Source organism: Phragmites australis, chromosome 16 (genome assembly GCF_958298935.1).
Source record: "Phragmites australis chromosome 16, lpPhrAust1.1, whole genome shotgun sequence".
Taxonomy (NCBI): domain Eukaryota; kingdom Viridiplantae; phylum Streptophyta; class Magnoliopsida; order Poales; family Poaceae; genus Phragmites; species Phragmites australis.
The window spans coordinates 8,301,899-8,309,793 of record NC_084936.1 but is presented as its reverse complement, the minus strand read 5'-3'; the positions used below and the strand labels follow the sequence as shown (position 1 = coordinate 8,309,793).

The window sequence follows — 7,895 nt, the reverse complement described above, 5'->3', positions numbered from 1 at the left end:
GCTCACAATCTTCTGCTGCAACTCCTCTCCTCCATCTTCTAGACACTGGATGATCTGGTGATGAGACTGGAGTATTCATCAGACCAAAAGTAAGAGAGTAAACTCTAACTTGAACTCACCAGATGATCCTGTGTTTAAAACAAGCTATCATCAGACTATCCGATGTTTGCACTAATTTTAACCCGAGCCAAATTTGAGTGTCAACACTAGTTTATAAGCTCTAATTCCATAGTTAATACGATTTACAATTGCATAGCTCCCACAGACCAAAATACAATAATAATGCTCACAGACCCTAGATAGAATAAAATAGCCACAAGTTCACAGAATATACTGTCTCCTGGGTCTCAAAATTATGGAAACAGAAATCACAGCAGTTCACCAACAGTTGGAGCTACATCAAGCTGATAAGCAGAACCCAGAAATTTTAGGGAGTAGATGGTCCTAACCCTGACTGAAGCTTAGCAGTTGATGAAGGAGGGCATTAGTTTCTTATGGTGTCTTCTTCAAACTATCAATCTCTTCTAATTGGTTTTCATTGATGTTTCTGATTCTTGTGCCTGCTTCTTCAAAGTATCCAACTCTTGCTGCTGAGCATCAATTTGTTGTCGAAGTTTTGCTGCTCCTTGTTTCTCGGTCTCAAGTTTAGCCTAAAGCTCTTCGACCTGCGAAGAAATGCCACCTCTGGAGCTTTTCTTGGAGGCCAACTGAAGGCCCACATTTTGAAGAAATGTACTTGATTGCAGAACTTGAGAAACAGCTTCACTAGTAGACTTTGGTTCTTGTCCATCTTGTACTGTTCAGCGATGATTGCTTCCATATTAGCCTAGAAATAGAAAGATTACAACTCAGACTTCCATCTTGTACTCAGATTTTTTTTTTCAAGTGTACTTCATGTAGAAAAGAAAAAAAAGGAAACAAGGACTTAAAATAGCTTTCTTTACTAGCTCACTAAAACCAATATTCTTTTTGCAATGGTAGTCCTTGAAAAGATCAATCGTGGTGGGCTCTACATCTTTATATTTGTCTTGCTTCTAAAATATGTGCAAACAATTTCAAACTGTTAGCTTGGAACATGATCAGGATTTTATGAGTAGTGATCACAAACATCATTTGTTTAGTTTCTTACCATGATATGGGCCTGTGCAATGTAGCACCGAGAGCCTGTCTGCTGTTGAAACCGGACATTCTCACGATTCAGTTGATTTTTGATACACTTGTCCTGCAGATGATACATTTGTGTAAGATAGACTAATAAAAATACTAAATACTAAAAAAAAAACTCCAAGGATTCCACTTTCTTGAAAATATGGTACAACATTTAGAAGCAATAGTGCCATATATGCATGTGACATCCCAAGAATCTCCAAACTTCATTAAACAGAAAGTGTGAAGTTTAGCAGCAAACATCCTTCTTAACCATTAATCCATATGTTCCGGTTCATGCTAAATTCAAGTGTTCTGAAAAAATAGTTTTTTGGATGCACATTTTTTATCTGACTAACAAAGAGCATTTGTAACATAGGAGGAATCCAAATCCGAAACTCAGTTGAACAAGACTCATACCTTGTGCTTTGAGCTTGACCACATCTCCACCAGTTCTCTCCATTGGGCGTCAGTCATACACTCTGCAGGCGATGTGGTTCTCACTTCATTTGCTAGTACACCATTGAAGTACTGTTTTTTCAGCCTGTACCTCATCTTTCATTGTCCACCCTTTAGCATATTAGCACATTCATTTCTCACTGCATTACTATTGGTGTCTATGGTAAATTGGCCCTGGTAAAGAGTATGCACATCAGGAAAAGAGAATGCAAAAGATACAATGAACTTTGATAGAACAAGTAAAATAGAAATTGACTTCACTTTTGGCCAAGAGTTGATATACTTACAGCAACTTTGCCAATGTAGTTTGTAAGATGAGACTCATTCTTCTTGTACTCCTTCCAGTGTGGAAGGATTGGTATATGCTGCCTAAGTATGATCACACCCTCTGATGCAAGCTTTGCAGCTTGCAAGGTGCCTCTGGCCGTCTCTTCCCTTCAGAAATATGGATTGCAATCTTACTGCATAACCCTCTGCTTATCCTATCAAGATATTTCTCCATTCTTCTCCCCCATTGCCCTTGTTGTGTACTGGCAGTTGGTGCACTTGACAAAATTATATTCATAGAGTTAGTGTAAATCATTTAGTTGATATATGAAATAGTGTAAAGAATATTTGCCTTGCACAAAGGAGATACAATCACTTGCCTTCATCGCTCATCTGGATCTGGTCCTCATGTTGGGTTGGAGAATTAGTAGATACCAACGCATCTTGTGTGGTAGAAGATGGGCTTAGGGTGGGCACTTATTGTGGATCTGGACTCATACTATGGAAAACTTCCTCAGTTGAAGTCAATTCCCATGTCTTTTGCCTAGTGACTCTAGTAGGTTGCTCTTGTTGCTCAGGTGCCACTACTCTCTTTGATGATCTTGCTCCTTCAACAGACATGCTGCCAATCTGCTTGGAACTCTTATTAGGTAGATGCATAAATTGTTCCTCATCATAGTTTGAGCCCTCATTTTGTCATATTCGATAAGTGGAGATTCTAAACATTCGTAAAAAACAAGTAAGTGTAAGATTGTTTGTTTGAAATGCATGTAGAAGCAAGTCAATTGTTTGTTTGAAATGCATGTAGAAGCAAGTCAATTGTTTGTTTGAAATGCATGTAGAAGCAAGTCAACTGAATGTAAGCATCCAAGTATATAGCAGTACTGTGTGTGTGCAGTAAGCTTTAAATACACTTTCAAGTTAATATAGCACTATTGTGTGTGTGTGTGCATCCAAGCTCTATTTGCATTTTAGTAGTATGAAGAATTTTGTATGCATAATCATCATTATTTCAGTATTCAGAAGTGAAAGGTACAATTGCAGTTAATAATGATTTACACAGTAACTAATGTAAGCAACAATATTGATATACATTATTTAAGATAGAACATGCTAATTGGAGATGGTTCTGACCTAATGGGCTGCCTGGCTGGTGGCCTCTAATAAGCTACAAACATATTAATTCAACATTCTTCAACATGTGAACGGCCAAATCAAGCAAACAAACAAGATTAAACAAAAAGTAATGGCCCCAGTCTTTCATCAACCTACAACCTGCCAACTTTCATTGAATTGGTGGCACCTTCCGCCCTAGTGCCATTGGGGTCTTGGGAGGGAGAAGGATCGGTCGTCGGTGGTCGTTGAGAGGAAGAAGGGGACGGGGTAGGGAACAGTGAGGGGAAGATTGGGGATGGTGGCGAGGAGAATATTTATATTTTGCCGGTTGCCCTTAGTTGTTTACAAAAACACCCTTGTTGTGGTGTGGCACATCCATGGAAGATTTTGAGAAGGCAGGCACAAAATAGATATTTCGCATATCATTTTGGGTGCCTGTCTGACGGAGTGGCTTTTGGTGCATGAAATTTTGTGAAGGAAAACGTATGAAAAATGGAATTTTGGCAGGGTGGATTCTGGTGAGGTGGCTTTTTGTAGGCAAAGCATGAAGCAAAACGTGGGGGAGGGGGGACAATTTGCCGAATGTGAAGCTATGCAATTGTAAATAGGGATGAAAATGGAACGGGAAAATCTCGTCCCATCCCGGTGTCGTATCCCATTTTTTCCAATCTATTTTTGTTGTTTCCCATTCTGTCTATCACGTTTTCGTTTCCGTCCAACCGAGAAAATGTGAAAGTGAAAACAGTTAGGGGGTTTTCCCAACCGTTTTCATCCCTAGCGAAAATCCAGTGTTGCATTGTTTTGTGCACCGTATTTAGATTCTGTGCATTTGTCCGGTGTTTATTTTTCAAAATCAAGGGAATGTCCGTTGCGTAGAACCCTGTTTGCAGTGCCTTTATCCGATGATTTGCCTGGTGCTTACATCCTATCGTTCGGTGTTCATCATCTCATTTGAGCACTATTCCCTGAGCTCTCTGACTCTTTGTTCGGTGTTTTCTCCGATGCTGTTACAGACCTTCCGGTGTTAGCATTTTTCGCACCCCACATATCGTATCATTTGACTTATCTTGACCGACCATTCCATATTTCACTCGAGCACCTGTACGCCGCCGCTCATCCGCACCGCCCCGCCACCTCTCGCCGTCCTGCATTGATTGCGGCCACCAGGGGGTCCGCCTCTCCACCCTCTCTCACCTCCGGCCACTACTACAGATTGAGTCATCCGAAATGGTTCATAACACCTCATCCACCACGATTTTGCAACTGTTTCCACTGTAGTGTTTATGACAAACAAAATTAATAGAAACAGGCATGGAATCGTTTTGAATAGGACATTATCAAACACGGTTCCTAGATAGAGCCATTTTGGATAGGGAATTATCAGACGCAATTCCAATATGGAGCTGTTTCGGATAATGACATTATTGGACATGGTTCTGGTATGGAGCCATTTTGGATAAGTTCAATATTGAAAATGGTTGTACCTAAGAACTGTGTCCGATAACCCCCCCCCCCAAGTGAATAATTTCTGGTACTGCGGTTATCTCAATCCCTCTCAATACATGCATACAATTACAAGATAACCAAAACAATTAGAAGGTAGTGATAATACATTCATACAGTTTATTTACAAACACAAAAGAAGTTCACACGCTTACATAAGCTATATACAAACACAAAGTAGTTCACAAGTTAACACGCATCAGCTATATATAAAGACAAAAGTAGTTCTCCGATTACACTAATTGAATAAAGGATTGCCATCCTACTTCTTAGTCTTCTTCACCGCCTTCGACGACGATCCATCATCTCCATCCTTCTTGTGTTTTAGCAGTACCGTCACAAAAGAGCTGTCTTCAAGAAACACCTCACTATTGTTGGGTTTGGTTACATTCTGACTATCTCATTTATCATCCTGAACTAGACAGTATTCTTGGGCCCAAAACATTTGCCCTTGTTCAATAGACAATGACGATTAAAACCAGTCTTGCAATTCATAAATATATCTCCATTTACATGGACAACAATAGAGAAGTTTCCTTCAGGGATGAAAGATCAGAGAACATGGTTTACTAGATAGTAATGATCAACAATGGTGGCCCTCACAGTAGCAAAAAATACATACTCAACCTTACCAAAATCGACACCAAGCTGACGGACTGTCGACTCAGGCATAGGAACAACACCATCCCCCAGGTACCTAAGGTTGCGGAACAAACCCATAGCTGTTACATGGCAATAAAAGAAAAAGATGAGTTGTTATTTCAGCTTCATCTGTCCTGGATCAGAGATAGCAACATATGTACTGTGATGTAACTAAAACAAAATTGACGAAGATCCACCAGAACATAAAAAGAACCATTTTACTTAGGATACATACTGCACACATATTGACATGTAACACTCACATCAAATCCCTGAACAATTTTAACATTCAACTCTAGTACAGATGGAAAACTAACATATCATCTGTGATAGAAATCTGTATTGGGATTAGATCACCCCATAGACTATGGGATTGAGATCAAAGATAGTGTCCACAAACAAATGGATTGTGATGAACTTAGTAGCATGAACACAATCATGGAAATGAGTAAGAATGCGAGACATCATAAATAGCTACCAGAAGCACAAAGTATTCTACACAAATATCAATTCAATGCACAATTGATGATGTGGTTAAGAAATAGGTACTACACATTCAAAAGGTTTATCACTTAGAGGTTGTTTTAACAACAAGAAACATCAACAAAGTTCCCTGTTAAAGTTGACAACCACAATCAATGCACATATTTGTAATTCTATCATGTGTCAAAGGAATGAAGCACCTGAAAATGTAGCATTAGCATTGAACACGTCTATGGTATAAGATTAGGCAATGCCACAATGTATAATACCAGGAGAGCCTATTTATCATCTTTAAACTACAAACAGACCTTTTCTACTTTCTTTAATAATTGTGGGGGTTGACTAGGGTTCATTTAGTTATTTCTTCATTGTGCCATTAGAATCATATTGACCATTGCTCAACATAGAAAATAATAGAATGAGAACATGTGAATTACAACAATTTTTGCAATTCAAGAACAATATGCATGTGAAAAATCAAGCATAGAAACATTCATACAAAAGCTAGTCCACTCCAAATTGCCTTTATAAAAAAGTGATTAATAAAAAAATGGTCAGTTCTGAACTCACTGAAATCAGACTAAAATCAGGCAGAGACACAGGTATTCATTTCAGGCCCCAAGAATGTCTAATTGCTAATTACTCATCACCTCCATAAAACCTAACACTTGCTAATTACTTGTCACCTCCAATTCAAGAATCAACAATGAAAATGCACGTGGCCTTAGAACATTTGGTATCAAAGGAAGGGAGGGAGGAGCGGGTGGCGTACCTCGACAGAGATGGGGGCGAGCCAGGCTCGACGGTGGCACAGGCAGGCAAGGGGTCCTCCTCCACGGTCGACGGCAGCCTCAGGGACAAAGGCGACAAGGATGGGGACGACGGCAACGGTGATGGGGACGACGGTAGCCTTGGGGACGACAGTGACTGGGATGATGGCGACAACGATGGGGATTGGATGAAGGCATGGAGTGGAGTGGAGTGGAGGGATTGAGGGATTGAGATAGGGTGGCGTGGAGTGGAGGGTACGGAGGGGTGGAGGAGGTGGCGGTGTGGAAGGGCGTGGAGTGGAGCACGCGGAGGGGCAGATGAGGCGGCGTGGAGCGGCAGTGCGCAGAGTGAAGGAGGCAGGGGTGGCGCCAAAAATGTAGGGTTCTCGCACCCTTGGGTAATATGTAGGGTTGCAACATTGGAAACGGTTCTTGTTTAAGGCCATTTCGAATATTTTTGACATGACTCAAGAGCATTAATGCCACTGTACAATGCCATAATAGTGTACAGCGCGTGTGTTGGGATGCCTAGCCTCCCATGGAAAATTGCAATAGTTGCTATAGAACCCCAAGCGACGTGCGACCATTCACACCCTAAAACTGGCCCAGTCTACTGCATTTAAATAAGGAGCTTACCACTATCATCCTCAACACAACTCAAAACTCAGCCAACATTGCCACGTGCCTCCCAGCCAGCAACACTGATGACTCAGCGAAACCCTAATGTGGTAGTCATGGAGTGGGCAAACCTCCCGTGGCCGGCCTTTCATGCAATCACTGATTGCTTCGACAAGCTGAGGGCCTTCATGTCCTTCAAGGTGACTTGCTCTGGGTGGCGCAACAACATACGTGTCCTCTCCTTTGCAGGTCGCAGAATGCTAGTCAAGACCTTCGAGGGAAGCTATCTGATAGGGTTCAACGGCAACGGCGATTCTACCAGCATCGTAAACTAGTTGATAGGACATGTGCTTAGGCTACCTTTGCTACTAGAGTGGGCCTGCTACCTGAACCTGAAGGATTTCTTCATACGCCCTAAGCCGGGAGATGACGTAGGAAAAGTCATTGTTATCTATGTGTACTGCAACCACCACATCACGTATGGAGAGCGAGTTGAGCAAGTGTCGTGGTGGCCAATCGGTAGCATGGGCAGCTGTCATCTAAGCCAGCAGAGGAGTTGTGGTCATGGATATGGCCTGGAGGGGAAGAAGCTTCGCTGATGATTCAAGCGGGAGGTCATGTAATCCTTCTCTAAAGCACCATGCATGGGGCTCCGTCGCCAGATAGTGTTCAGTGGATGTCACCCCCGAAGGCACCATATAGCTTCCAAGGCAACAATGGGTAATGGAACCTCCCCAGTCACGAAAACTGGATGGCGACCCCGGAGCTCCATAACAAGATCATGTTATAGAGCTGGGATGACACATGGTACATCTTAGTCAGAGAAAGGGACTTCGTGAGCCTTTGTAGGGGCTGTATTCAATTCCTCAAATGGCTCATGGCCAAGGCAGA

The 7,895-nt window shown here is 41.8% G+C and overlaps 1 pseudogene; it reads right to left on the bottom strand.

Annotated features, from left to right (window-relative positions):
* Window positions 1-444: 444 nt before the first annotated feature.
* On the bottom strand, window positions 445-2,107 carry LOC133895032 (uncharacterized; annotated as a pseudogene).
* Between the last annotated feature and the right edge of the window lie 5,788 nt (window positions 2,108-7,895).